At 35.1% G+C, this 16,281-nt stretch overlaps 1 protein-coding gene across 2 annotated transcripts in view; it reads left to right on the top strand.

Annotated features, from left to right (window-relative positions):
* The window catches only part of LOC111050407 (LHFPL tetraspan subfamily member 6 protein), a 328,211-nt gene that overhangs the window by 61,750 nt on the left and 250,180 nt on the right, over window positions 1-16,281 (top strand). The gene's annotated exons all lie outside the window — the stretch shown is intronic.

Below are 16,281 nucleotides of genomic sequence, written 5' to 3'. Positions count from 1 at the left end.
AATGGTTAGTGGTAACACTGTTTTATGGAATATCAATTTTCCCCAGAAAATACCTATTATGCTCTATTCTTTCATTCTCTATTCTTATTTGCCGATTGCACAGATTCCAAACTCCACATTAGAGGCTTTCACCAGGTTTATTCCGTTCTAAACTTATTCATAACGTGAGAAAAGTGAAAGCTATTGATATCAATGAAGTCATCGATCAAGGACACCTCATGATCCGAAAAATGATTTCAGTATGAAATATTCACTTGGCTAGCGGGATTTATGTGGCTATAACCTTGCATGAGAAACCAGTGAAGATTACAGTCATTTCCCAGTGCTCCATTCTCGAAATCCTCTTTATACCATACACTTACTTCATCAAGAGGATTTTTGACCTCAGTATCAATTATTTATTTCGGGTCACTTACGCATCTCTCCAAGTTTTATTAATCCGTTTATTTTCAGCGTTCCTTAATATAAAATATTGATAATTTTTTTCTAGTTTGAGAAGTAAGTCTCTATCAGGTAGAAATAGAAAACAATGCCATATTGATTTTTTGGCATGTAATGAAGACATTATATGGTCCTAGTAGGCATATTGAATAGAAAAATTGTGAAAAAATGGAAATTTCACTATTTTTCGATTTTTGAAGCCGAAGCTCAGCTATTTATTACCTTCAATCTGTGACCTCAACAAACATACTTCACCAGTAAATAAAATATCATATGCCTCACTCCTCAATTGAATCACTCAATAAAATCTCATATTATTCATCTCTTGTCTGATATTCGACTAATAAATGTGACAAAAACAACAAATTCACTGGAATAGAAGGCCACTCCACAATAGAAGTCCAATATCATCAAACAAACTCGTTGCATTGGACATAAAAAATCAGATAAAAACAACAATTAAATGACAAAAGCTATCAGATACAGAGTGATAAGAGTGACAAAAACCGTGTGACGGAAACAAAAATAGTGTATCGAAAAACACAGTAACAAACAGAAATAGAGTGACAAACAGCAGTCAGTCGTCTCTGCGCCCTTTGTGACCAATTCTGCTCTATGCAGTGAGATGCACTTGAAAGTGCTGGCATTGGTTTTATGAAAAGCAACATTTTATGTGCAGTTTTATTTGTATGAGATGCTGATAGTAGAAGTTGGACCAAACTATAGATTTGATGATAAAATCCGCTCGCTTTAAGTGAGTTCTGTTTTGTTAATCTGGTACTGCTAGGACTGCTGGATTGACGAAGAAAATGATCTGAAAGAAGTAGGGGAAAAATTGGAGTTGAAGTAACATTTTCTCTGCACATTCAATATAGAGAGGAAATTATAACATGAAAATCTGTTGAAAGTGGAATACACAATGATTTAGACTAGTTAATTGGAACAATAGAAAAATCAGTAAAAAGTTTCAAAAAAATTGTTATAAGAAATAAATGACGGAAGTTGAACACAGCAATGTATGTAAATAACTACTGGTGTAGGAGATATATGCGTTTTGTTGTTGAGAGTTTATTATGTGCAAAACGTAGTAGAAGAATAGAACACGGTTTCTGGCAAATTGTTGACTCACAAAGTATTCACTGTATATTGTAATTGGATGTGAACAGGAAAAGCATAGAATACACAATAGAGATGAAATCAGAATGTTTGTGAAAGCCAACAAATATATAAAGAATCTTCATGAAAAATAATGTAGAAGATGATGAAATAGGAATTTTAATTCACAATGTATACTTGTTTCTTCTCTCTTGATTATGTTAGTGATGAACGGGCTCTCATGTTCAAATAAAATAAGTTGGAAGGTTAAATTGTATAAATTATTGGTCATCAATAATTCACGATAAAACGGAGGAGAAGGATGATGGAGCTCAAGATAGGGAAGATAGCAGAAAACAAAAGGCAGAGGCAAGGCAGTTTGAAGAATAACAGGCTTAGTCAGAATACTTTAAATTTGGAAAACAAAATTAGGGATTGTGGGAAAGTCAAAAAATGACAGTGGAATACTGACAAAGCAAAAGCAAAGCATAAAATGATGACTATCGTGAAATGGAAAAACCATCGTGATTTTAAAAATTATTTAGTATAGAGAATGAAAATGAGAATAGACTACAGAAGAAACCCAGAAAACAAAGCTAATAAATAAAGTAGATGACCAGATTTTGATGTGATTCTAAGAACAATACATGGGAAAGCAAAATAGATAGTAGAAGAGTGCCATGGAAAATAGAACTTTGAACTTCAATCAAAGAAGCATTGCAACCAAAATATTATCCCTGTTGTCAATGTGAAGAATGTATAAAACTGAGAGAGAGGGGAGAACGATGAAAGATTGAGTAGATGCGTTGATGTTCAGCACAGGTGATCATGTCATCATTGATGTTGGAGGAAAATTTTAGTGGAACATTTGGGGACAGAAATGAAAGAAGATAATAAAAATGGACTAGAATCAGTTCTGTTGGAATCACGATGTGCATATTACGCGTATGTGATGACGTCACGATACATGAAAGGTGATTCGAACTCATTTTTAGTGGCTGGTTTTTGTTCGCCTTTTGTCATGTAGTTATATGACTTTGTCACTAGCAGAATATGTGAAGCTTTGTCATTGCATAATAGCAGCTATCAAAAGTGCACATGACGTTTTATTATAGTCTAGTAGAGCAGGTTGTGAATCTGAAGCTGATATCTCACTCAATTTTCCGCTCTTGCTAACCTGTTGAATTATTGTGACTTTGTCAATTTTTCGCACTGGAATTTTTGTGGAAAGTTTGTATCTGTCACTTTGTTATAGCGGTTGAAGAGCTTCAGATTGATGTTTATTATATTTTTCACGAATCTTTTCACTGGAATAGTTGACAATCTGTGTGTTATCTGAATTGTTTGGACACTTTTCGAGAATTAATATGCATTTTGAGGACTGACATCAAATAGCTAGGGAAGTGAAACAGATACCATATTTATAATAGGAATAACTTCATTCTGTCAGCATTGATTGAGTAGGGAGCTTCAATGCTATAGGTGAAACTTTCCAAGCGAACAAATACATTCACTAGCCAACAGATTTTACAGTGAATTCTGCGCGCGGGTGAATATGACCCCAGAGAGAAGTTTTCTACTGCTTCTGACTTGGATGTGTCAGTAGCATTTTCTTTCAGTGTCAAACAATTTGTCCAGTTTTATTTGACGAACTCTGCCTGTAATGTTTTTTTTTTGTAAAATATCTTCCCGTTACACTGTATGAAAACGATTCCTGGACGTTTTCCAGGTTGGTAAGATGTCGTTTTACGAACAGTATGAATAAAAACAGCTGGTCCTAATTTGAGCCGGGAAAAGTTTAGGTCAGTCCCGATACCGTCTCGAAAGTGGTCATCACTTTCCGATCACTTTTTGTGCACGACAATAGGGACTTTGGTACTAACAGTTTGCTGGTCGTGCGCTACCTACAGATGGCATTGTCTATCACTGAGAAGTCTGATCAGCGGTTTCTATTCACAAGTTTTTGATCTTTTTAATCAGTCATTCTTTGTTGTTTACTTATTTACTTGATAGTATTTGTTGATTGTGTAGCAAAAATATAGTACGTTACTTTTGGTCGTGAATGTGTTTTGCAGGGCTATCATGAAATTCCAGTCTCGGCTATACCCTCGACTTGAAACTTGATGCTCGGCTCTGCAAACGGCCACTTCTCGGCCACGTATCTTGAATAGCTATTTTCCTTTCCTTGCCCTATTACCATGAAAGTTTTACTTTCCAAAATAAGTTGAGGTACCCCAATTTCTAAATTTATATACATTTCAAGGACCCCTGAGTCAAAAAACGTGTTTTTTGGGTATTGGTCTGTATGTGTGTATGAGTGTCTGTATGTTTGTGTACACGATATCTCATCTCCCAATTGAAGGAATGACTTGAAATTTGACCTGAGGGAACCTAAGGTACTTACACTATAAGGACCTTACGTTCTAAGTTTCAAGTCATTCCGTTAATAATTGGGAGATCAACACAATCATATCGTGTACACTCATACACACTCCAATACACACATACAGACCAATACCCAAAAACCAATTTTTTGGATTCAGGGGACCTTGAAACGTATAGAAATTTTGAAATTGGGGTACTGAATTTAAACGTTCATGAGAATTTCACAGATGATATTATATTGTACTTACGAGTATAATGGAAATTCTCATAACGGCCAGGAAATTAGTGTGAGTGCGCCACATCAGATTTTTTAGGTTGTAGTCATATACACTTTACTGTAATAAATAATATTGTACTTGATTTTATTTTGAGAATTATTCGCTTTTTCCAATCTGCATGAAACTCAACATTTCTAAGCAACTTGAAAGAAGATCACACGATAATTTTGCATTAGTTGAATTCATACAAGGATCGTTCTAGAATAAAGCTACACTATTTTTAAAGCCTTACATGGTTAGAAAAAGCTGAAATTCGCATGGAACAATGTTCCAGGTCAAATAGCGATGCTATAGAATTGTGTATGGGCTACCATGATTCATTCGTCAACTAGGAGCAATCCAATATGGAGCTACCTCTCACTTCTACCGGCAAATGAAAACTTCGTAGTGTAATCAGTTTTTTAACAGGAAAGAATAAAAGTGCCACTGAAATTCACTCTGAGTAGTGTAGCGTGTATAATGACGACGTTATGTCAAGGCCAATTGCTTCTTGTTTGTACCAATCCTCTGTTCAAGGTGTAACGATCCATTTTCGTGGAATATGAAAATAGTGTCACAGTCGAATTCTAAACAATAAACTAACGCTTCAAAGCTGCTATCTGCAACTAGCAGATAAGGCAGCTCTTAAGAGATAATATTTCAAATAGCTTAGCCACCTCTCCCTCCCTCATATCCTTACTGGCATAATGATAAGCAAGAAAATGCAAGTGATGAACCGGCAGTGACGAAAAAGTACAGTGCGGTTGCCGTGTAGAGAGACAAACCACTCTCGGTCTCAGTCAGCACTATAGTCCTCACTATAGATACTCAAAGAATACTTTTGAATAACTATGTGATAACTGTGACTGTTGCTGGCCGTTACTCTGTTTCTGAGACAAAGAGAAGCTGCTGTAGAGAGTTGCTGCATCTTGCGTCTCGTGTCGGCGTGTTGACCACATTCGTCGAGAACATCTAGATATATGAAGTTCTCTGATAAAACCATGTGCATGTATGAAATATATTATTAAAATCATTGGTGAGTTCAAAAATAAACATTATTTTATTAATTAATTGTCATTGCCAGCTTCAATCCATGCTTTCCAGACCTTATTACCTTTTATCCATAATCATCCTACATAGTATCAATTTTCCTAATTAGATTTTCCTGTATTTTAAAAAATAAATTTAATTCCAGTCATCATAATCTTGAACTCTTTCCCTTGTCGGTCTTTGTTTAGAGTGGGTTTCGAACTCCCTCACTCTATACGGTATTTTGCCCGGCGCCAATCAATTACTATGAATTGATAAAATAACTACTTTACTGTAACTTCACTCACTGAACTAATAATAGTATAGAAGAAAAAGATAAAAAGATATAGATCAGGGTCGTGTGTAAGGGAATGTACGAAGTGAGAGGCAAAACAAAGGTTAATTATGAATTTATTATTGAACTTTAAATTTATATGAATTTATAAAAAATTGATCAAAAATATAGTAATGATTAGAAATAAATACAAGATGATTAAGTTTTCGAAAGTACTACAGTTCAAGTTTAATTTTATACAACAAAATTTAACAAACAGTTCTTATTACTTTTATCAGGTTACTTGAAAAATAAGATATAAAATCAAAGTATTGAACAACTCTAGTTAAAATTATGATTATAGTCAAAAATAAGAGAATTGATAAATTTTAAAGAATGAATATGATTAGGGGAGCCTTGCTCTAATAAACTATTATTTGTGCTTAGAAGAAAATTTCAACTATAAGCTTCAAGAAGTTAATTGAAACTGTATCTACAGATTTGTATTTAGAAGAGCTTAATAATTAAATTTGCTGTTTACTTTGATGCTATGTAATTTGATATAGTTATTTGGGCTTTTTAGGGTGGGGTGGTGTGGATTTGAAATGAGGAAAATTGAAAATTCTAAATACAATCTTTACCTGGCTCAGTCAATTCCCTATAGGATAATTGAAGTCTGAAACCAAAAACTCACTCCTACACTGTCCAAAATCCAAGAGACTAAAAGAGACTCACAGCAACTCACAGCAACTAACAGCAACTCAACTGCAAGACAGGGCTGCCTGCATATATACTAGCACCATGATTTTCCACCCCTCTTCTACCTTCGCCCCCTAGCTCCACCTACACTCAAACTCATCAGCCTAATATTCTGCTAACAAATTGGATTCAAATATCAATTTGAATTCACTATAATGTTTATTATGTTATATCATTTTAAACTATGGCTCCCCTTCATTATTAAAACAAATGATATCATACATTTTACCAATATTTAAACTCTGAAGTTTGGATACTGACAATTGAATGCATTGATTTGATTAATACAGTAATCAATCTTATAAATCTGATATGGCAAATACTTCAATAATAAATACATGAAATGAACAAAATACAATGTCATACAGTACATCATTACAATTGAGTTGAATAAATCAAATTAATGAGATACCAATTAATTACTACTCAATTAATTAAGCAGGTTTCTTATACTCATTGTCAACATGTTTCAATCAAATATACCTAATTTATTCTATTTACAAATTTGTCCTCAGCCTTTGAATTCGGATTCAACTATCTTAATTAGCTTATAATAATTATTAAATTATAATTTATTATATAACCTTATATTTGTTGAATACTTTATACATATAGCCTAATCTACTTCACGCCCTAGTTTTTATAGATACATTTACTCATATATCATGTTTATCGTTTTATGTGATCACCACTCAAATAACTGATCATCAAATAATTGCTTCAATAGTAATATAATTACTTAATATGCTAACCACGTGGTAAAATTGTAGCATATGCTAACCACGTGGTTACATTGTAAACTTCATATCTATATTTACTTCTCTCCTAACTATATATCTATATTGCTATTCACAATCTTCATTTACCTGCCATCAACTTATGCTATAGATATATACAAGTGTTAACACAAAACACAGTGGGCCATGTGGTTTCTATTGTAAACGTGTCTGTGACTAACGTTAGGAATACTGTTATCATATCTGTCATAGAAACTTGCTAACAGTAAGTTTCTATGACAGAATGATTTTGTTTCAAACTATTTTGAAAAGAATAATGACCCCAGCGTCTGTCTAGGTAGGCTATTCAAATGCATTCTCAATAGTTTTGAGAAATGGTTCTTCTTATTATTCTAGCTCTTCGAGCGTTCATATTCTTACAATACAATATGTTCAGAGCACGTGTTACAACAAATAACAGAAATCTACAATTTTTAAATTTTAGGAGAGCACGTGGTCGCCATTTGTGGCTCAATCTCCTCTTTTAAAGTCTACAAATTATTTTGATAGAAATGAAAACCATTACGCATAGCATTCCCGAACAGTGATATATAATAAAAATCCCTTAGAAAGGAAGAATAACATTGCACAACAAAGTGACCATCCATACACGCCACATGTCCAGAGACATCCGACTGAAGTCTCAAGGTTGACAAAATTCATTAGCAACTCTTTTCAAATATAGAAAGTAACCACTACACAACCAATATACACTACACAACTTCCATTGAATTTCAGTCCCACTCTTATCCATTAGCATTAAAAACGGATGACACCACATAATATATATTCATCATTTGAAGGTAGAAGTGGTAGTTCCATAATATATTTGATTGCTCATAATTATCAAATGAATGATGGCAGTCGCATGAAAATTTCACAGTATAGGCTATAAAAAAATGTGTAACTTAATTCTGGAATGATCCTCGTACAATTTGGGATAATTGAATTCCAATAATAATACAATATATTTTCTATAGAGATATAAATTCATTCTATGAACTGATTTGCAAAACAATTAATCCAGGAATACTAAGAAGATACTTGAAATTAAATCATTGACCCTTGGGGAGTAATAATGAGAATAAAAATTTGCGCAAGTAATGCAGGATTGAGTGGATAACACTGGGGAGATTGATAATATTGTTGCAAATTTTTTCAATTCTTGCAATAAATTAGTAATTTTGATAACAATTTGTTTCATCGAATATGGAAATATCACTATAAATTTAAAGTGCAGTTGTTGCCTTTGAAACAAGAACAAAAAATCTCTTGTAGTGTTCGAATGATACTGAGAAGGAGAATCAAGAGAAGAAAAATGAAACATTGAAGCTTCATAACGTTTGAAGAAAATGGGACTTGAGATACGAATAACGAGGGAGATTTTCCGTTTCTTTAATCCTCTTAGTAGTGTTATCCGTCTTTCTACACCCAATTTCACTGAATAATCTTGAGGTTTTCCTTGACTTTTCCTTCACTGAACAATTTACTCCATCTAGATACCTTGATCGTCATGAGCAAGCCACTTAAACAACGCCCTTATATTCTTCTTGAGAAATTATAATAAATTATTCATGGTTCCATAATGCAGTATAATACTACATAGGTTTCAAAAAGGTTAGACGAGTCTGTTATAAATTGACCTATAGCAGTTTTTCATATGATAAAGACACGAGTTCAACATCATCATCAAATTGATAAATATCATAATTAATCATTATCCAATGATGCGTAATCTGATGAGATGGAATTTCGAAAAATGACTGTAGGCCTTATCATGTTGGACGTTTTTTTATAACTAAACAATAAATTATTATTTTTCATAATTATTTATACTGTATATCTCAGCATTTGGTAGATGGGTGGTGTGTATGGTATAGGTACCTTATTGCATTTTGCTGTCAACCGCCTTCATTAGTATATTATCTCTAGAGCCCAAAACGTAAATGTAGCTACAAGATGGCGATAGTCGCCTTTCCCTACCACAACAAAATTATACTATGTGTAGGGTTACCAAATTTTTTTTTGTTATTTCTATTAAAACTAGTCACTAGGACTAACCATTAATTTTGTTCTGTTATTTCTTATCCTAAATTAATTTTTATTGCTAAAGTCTTCCAGTGAAGCCTATAGTTCCAATCTATAATTTCACTACTTTAAATTATTTCACTACACTTTTATTCAATATACTTTAATCACTCCACTAGCACTACACCAACTCGAAGGGCTTTGTTCTCTTCAACCTCCTAGTGAGTTCAGTGTTGTCTAGTAGTTGGATGACTTCGGTGTTGTCGTGTTGATGAAGACGTGACTCTTGATGGGCTGCCAATCGTCTTATCTCACAGGTCACATAGGGGATGTGCAGATCTCGGTGCAAATCGCTGTTCCTTATGCACCAGGGCGCATTCACCATGTTCCGCAGTACTTTGTTTTGGAATGTTTGAATCTGACTGATGTTAGAAGTTCTAGAGCAGCCCCAAAGCTGAATTCCATACGTCCAGACAGGTTTTAGAATTTGTTTGTAAATCAATAACTTGTTGTCCAATGATAGTTGTGATTGACGGCCCAACAGCCAATAGATTTTACTGTATTTGAGTCCTAGCTCGCTCCTTTTCATCTTGATATCCTCTTTCCATTTCAACTTGGCGTCAAGAATCATTCCAAGGTATTTTGCTGTGTTGCTGTGTGGTACTACATTCCCATTCATATTTATTCGAATCGGGTCATTGATAATTTTGTTTGTGAAGTTGATATGAATAGTCTTCATCTCATTTAATCGAATTCTCCATTTTTTGGTCCAGTCACTGAATTTGTTGCTAGCATTCTGTAGTTTTGTGGCTGCTTCTTGTACTGATTCCCCTTCTGCCAGTATTGCAGTATCATCAGCAAAAGTAGCTATTGTCACTGCATCCAATTCAGGAAGATCGCTTGTGTACAGCACATAAAGAACTGGTTCAAGAACACTACCCTGTGGAACTCCAACCCTTATTTCCTTCAATTTCAATTCGTTACCAAATAACCCGATTTTCTGACGTACCCGTGGCTGGAGTCAATCAGGGGCTCAGTGTAATACACAATCATTTAGAAATGCACTATATCTGTTATTGATTCTTCTTTTAGAGATGCACTATCCTATACTATTAAACGAGTAGCTTCTATTTATATGTTTAGATGTTTAGATCTTCAGATGTTTAGATAATTGGATGTTCAGATGTCTGGATGTTTAGATGTTTATATGTTTGTATCTCACCGAATCTCGAAAACGGCTATAACGATTCTCACGAAATTCAGAACATAGTGAGTTTCTAATATAAAGATTCGATTGCACTAGGTCTCATCCCTGGGAAAACTCGCTGAAGGACATTAGAAGGATAATTATTATTCATCATTGGAAAAACAGCTGATAATAATCATTTCGTCGTCTGTTGGTGATGGAAGTGAGTGAGCGATTTCATGTGTGTGGGACTGTGTCAAAATTATGATTCAGCTGTTGAACTTTTGTAATCATTCAATCAGGTACTTAGTACCGGTTGCAAAAAAGCCGGGTTATTTTCATCCTGATTAATTCCAGTAGTTGCATCTTTTTGAAATAGTCTTCTTTGATTTGGTTCACGTGAAGTTAATCAAAGTTGAAATTTTACCGGCTTTTGTGCAACTGTGCCTCCCTTGTGAGGGAAATTTTTGCATTCCGCTGGGAATTAGTCTCAATTGACTGTGATTAGATAGAACATTTCTGTATGGATATTACTATAATTTCTTCTTTCGTGATAAATTGTTTATGCTTTTGTACTCCAGAGCGAAGCTCGGTCATCGATATTAGCTATTGATTCTCTATTATAATAAATATCGGGGAACGAACTCGCTCACTCACTTCCATCACCAACAGACGACGAAATAATTTTTATCATCTGTTTTTCCAAAGATGACTAATAATTATCCTTTTAACGTCCTTCAGCGAGTTTTCTCAGGGATGAGACCTAGTGCAATCGAATCTTTATATTATAAACCTACTATGTTCTGAATTTAGTGAGAATCGTTAGAGCCGTTTTCGAGATCCGTTGAAATACAAACATCTAAACATCCAAACATATAAACGGAAGTTGCTCGTTTAATAGTATAGGATACCTTTTGTTTTGACTAGTAACGCGTCTATTGATGCTGTCAAACTATTCAGCCGTTCAAATGGATAGTTTGATTTGGTTCAGCTGAACAGGAGACATTTATTCAGCGGAGTAATTTGCCTTATTCGAGACATGGCTCTGCAACTGCAATATTAATGATATTCCTCCTTCTTTAACTTCTTCTCTTTCTACTCCTCCTCCTTCCAATGTCTCCTCCTTATCCAGTATTCTTCTTCTTCTTCTTCTTCTTCTTCTTCTTCTTCCACCATCCTACCTCTACTTTCTTTGTTGTCAACATCACACATTCGACGCGAGTCAAAGCCTTTGCTTTGATAGCATCAGCCGAGTTGCCAGCCAGCCGAGGTCTGGCTAATTAGTGAAAAGTTTACTGTCTGCCTGCTCCTCAAACAAGATTATAGAGATAGAGCCCACGAACGAACTCATCATAAAACTTACTGAATTATTAGTGCAGCGTTGCTCTTGAGTCGAAACGATGACAAGATCATGAAATCAGATGAACAAGAAATCAAATACTCGGAAGAGAATGAAGATTCTAGGAGAAATTTAACATTCACAGAATAAAGGAACTCGAAGCAACGTAACTAAAAACGGACGAATTACATGATACATTATCGGACGGAAGCTTAATAATTGTTGTTGCTCGTTCAGAAAATTCCTCAATCAATATGCTGTATATATCTTCTGGAATTATTTGTTTTCCCAGTGTTCTAACATGCAATTCAATCTGGAATATCAGAAATATTCAATGCAATTATCCTCTATTCAACACACCAAAACAACGTGGCATCAAACTTGAATCTAGGTAGGTTATACTCTGAAACGAGTTAGGACTTCTAGGCCAGAATATCGAGTTTGTCAAATTTGAAGAAATAGCAACATTTCCCTTCTAAATCGTAATTATTGATAACAGCACAGTCAATGCAGGGTCACCTCATTGGATTATTCAGTCTCAAGTGCTTGCATGTATGTATCGAAATTTTGCACAATTTGTTACTGGGATATTTTGTTCAAGTCTCTACCTGTTCTGTATTTAGAGTTCACTCAATTTTGATTTGTTCCGAGCAATGTACTGGCATGTATGAAGTATGCTCTGCAGATCTGTTTCGTTCAATTCTTATTATAGTATTCGTAGATTAGAAGTAGTATAAGTAGTATTTTTGTGGTGGATTTGTGTCTTATGCTGTGTAACGAGTGGATCGTGTAGTAATATGTGAAGTTGATGAGCTAAGTTCATTTTGATTGAGCTGTATTTTTCTATCTTGTGTCACAGTAGGTTCTTTTCTGTTGTAGTATGATTTTTTCTTGCGCTTACGTTGGTCCCTCTCTTAAACTAACTCTGATGGTGGAGGAGAAAGTTGATAAAGAAAAAAGAATATGATGCGAAAAATTAGCGAGAAAAATACAGAATATGAGGAGTGTAGAGAGAGGAATATGAGATCTAGAAACGAATAGGAAAGAGAGGAAAATTTCTAGGTGGGAATTTATAAAGCAAGTGCAAGCAGCCCCTTCCAACTTCATCATCAAAGTAGCGTGGAATTAAGCAGCCAACTTGATCCGCTAAGCATCCAAGTGGCCTTGTTAAGCCCCACAAAAAAGCATCTGGCAATTTTGAGGTGTGGGGCCAAGTCACTCTGCTTGCTTGCTTGCTTTGATGATGAAAAGCTCGAGAAAAAAACTCACAACTTCATTATCTTTGTGCGAGGTGTTATACAGAATTCATATTTCGCACCTCTTAATGCTGTGACCCTCCAGATTAACACCTTCCATGAATCTGAGGTTCCCGAAAGTCTATCATCGGATTCCCGTTTCAAAGTCTATAATAAGAGAACACCATTGTTGTCAATTTTTCATTTTCACCACCTTCTACTGTGGATATGACAGCTATCTACTCTAGAAGGTGATGGGTAAGAAAAAGTGACGGTAAAACCTTCAAGTTCTCCGGTATATCTGATTATATCGATTTTTGACTCTTGTCAATAATGATCAGTGTATCAAAAATAGAATTCATCGAGAAAATTTTTTTCATGATTGATAATAAGTTATATTTTTATAATTAAGATAGAATATTTTTTTCAGTGCGTTATATTTCTACACAGTCTACAATCAATTTGGCAACGGTGCGTAGTTGAAAAAGGATAGAGTTATCTGGTTGTCCAGTGACAGTAAAATATTGTCAATCAGATGCTGACTTCAGCAGATAATCTCATTGTAGATGCTTCCCCGATATTTTGACTCCGATATTATGATAGTCTGACACTGAAGATGTTCTCATGGTCACAGGACTGGTGTGTCCACACAGAGAGCTGAAGTTCCAATTTTAGACCACATTCCATCTATTGAAAAAATGGCGGCGGTCAAATACCAGCGATCCACTTGAATTTCACAATTGAAGATGGGATGAAGAGAAACAAGATGCTATCAGACCGAGTTCAATATTATGTATTTCAGTCTCTAAATTATGATAAGCATAATTTACATGATAATCTGGAGGTGAATACATGGAAACTTATAGAATTGGTACGGTCAAATGGTGGCATGCCAATTGACCAAAAGAATGCGGGAATCGGAACACCTGACCGTTCTCTATAAGCGCACACATTATGTTCTCTATGAGCGTTCGAATTTCATGTGATTAAATTTCAAATCGATTCCTTATGTGATAATATTAAAATTCTGAGTCACTATTGTCATATTTAGATTCCAATCATGAATTTGTAGTATTACAATAATCTCTTTCATAGCTCAATATGTTTAACAGCTACATCAATACAAATAATTGAAGTTATTATCCTATATAATTCTTCCACAACCCGGTATTCAAGAAAACTATTTCCAAAGTGAGATCGGCCATTTTGGACTGAACATTCAAGGTCTACTACATTACTAGAAAGGAGAAATTTCCATATCGTCATCGGCTCTATCCTATGCCTGATCTCATTTTGAAGGGTTCAAGACACTTTCCTTTTTCGTAATTTCTGCTTCGCTTGTATCCCCATTCTTCTTCCCCTTTTACACCTCCTGCTCTCTTTCTCTCGTCTTCTTCTTAGTCTTCCTCTTGTTCTTTTTCTTCTTCTTGTTCTTCTTGTTCTTCTTGTTCTTGTTCTTCTTCTTCTTCTTCTTCTTCTTCTTCTTCTTCTTCTTCTTCTCTTCTTCTTCTTCTTCTTCTTCTTCTTCTTCTTCTTCTTCTTCTTTTTCTATATCTCCTTCTTTATCTACTCGACTTTTTCTTATTCGTGAATTCTTCTCACTAGCTGACCCCGATACAATAGGGTCCAGTTCGATTCGTAGTAGGCACCTAACAATCTTGTTAAATTTGTCTCTTTCCTGTAACAATTTTTTTCGTCTCTGACAAGAAGTCTAGAGTCACGACATATTTCTACCATACCATACAATATAGCTGTACAGAATATAGCCTACATATCGCAAGGCAGCCTAACAAGGCCACCTTCTATAGTGAGATTCACTCACTACTGTCAGCATTGGTTGAATGGGAAGCGTCGATGATATTTATGCAGAATGCTGACAGTTTAGAACAATGGTTGATGGTCTGATCGATATAGGTTACTGTTGTAAGCTGAGGCTGGCGATACCTCCCTCCCTCCTCCTCTGGAGTGATAAAGCCGAGAAGAAGGAGGAGAAGATGGTGGTGGAGGAGGAGTCGGGGAGAAGGAGGAAGAGCAGTATAAAGATGAGAATGAGGAGGAGTAAGAGCTGTATGAGGATGAGAATGAGGAGGAGGAGGAAGAGTAGGTTTAGGAGAGGAGAAGAAGAAGGGAATTGCAGAGGATGAGTGGGAGAATGGGTGATAGGAGGAAAAAAGGGGGATATGTGTCATAAATAGCAAAATTCTACTCAGAGACTACTTCCTCTTGATGTGTGTAGAGATACGTCTCATATAACAAGTCATGAGGAAAGTTCCATTGTAATATCAAAAGTTTGAGCTCGAAATCAACTTATATTTTGAAGTATTGATTGATTAATCCAATGATCCTGAAGAAACCACTCTCTTTATATAATTGAAGAGACTTGAGATATTGTCAAAAAATCCACTTCATATTAATAAAAATCTGGTGTGGTGCTCTCACACAACTTTCCTTGCCGTTATGAAATTGACGCAGAGAAGAAGAGAAGTAGAAATCTTTTACTTTGTGAAATTAATCACCTGACGCTAGTGTTACCGCGCATTTAAGTCTACTATTCAAAGATCTGAGCCAGCTGGTGACAGGACAATAACGCTGTAGACACACGAGGTCTGCTATCTCTTCATAGTGAATGATTTAATAGAATCAACAGTTGCCAAAAGTATTCAATTGAATAATCTAATTTTCTCGAATTTCGAGCTTATTTTCAATTTTTAGTGGAAATGCTACTGAACATTAATTGTAGAGATTTTCATGCTTAATCTTTTCCACTTAAATTTTTCTGTTTAAATTGTATCTGAAGCCTGATAATTGGGAATCTATCTGCATTGCTGGGGCGGAGCTCCTGAAATTTTTACAGATATGGAACTTGTGGCAGTTGATAGAGCTTATCGATGACTATTTTAGGTATGAATTTGATCAAAATCGTTGGAGCCGTTTCCGAGAAAATCACGAAAAACCCTGTTTTTGACAACATTCTCGCCATTTTAGCCGCCATCTTGAATTGCATTTGATCGAAATTTTTCGTGTCGGATCCTTATAGTGAAAGGACCTTAAGTTCCAAATTTCGAGTCATTCCGTTTATTGGGAGATGAGATATCGTGTACACAGACGCACATAAAATAAGCTTTAAATTCGAGAAAATGTGATTATTCAATTGTAAATTATTGTTGATTCTATTAAATCATTCACTATGAAGAAATAGCAGACCTCATGTGTGTCTCCAGCGTTATCGCCCTGCCACCCGCTGGCTCAAATCTTTGAATAGTAGACTTGTGATGCGCGGGAACACTAGCGTCAGGTGATCAATTTTCATAACGGCAAGGAAAGTTGTGTGAGTGCGCCACACCAGATTCTTTATATTACGAATTTGTTCAGAATTGTTGAGTCTCATGTGGATCAAGTTTGAAAGAGCAAATAATACTAATAATTGATCCAGGTCCAATATTTATCATAGTACATTGAATATGACCAGAGATTAGA

Source organism: Nilaparvata lugens, chromosome 8 (assembly GCF_014356525.2).
Source record: "Nilaparvata lugens isolate BPH chromosome 8, ASM1435652v1, whole genome shotgun sequence".
NCBI classification, from domain to species: Eukaryota; Metazoa; Arthropoda; class Insecta; order Hemiptera; family Delphacidae; genus Nilaparvata; species Nilaparvata lugens.
The sequence above is the reverse complement of the archived record's forward strand: the minus strand, read 5'-3'. Positions and strand labels throughout refer to the sequence as shown.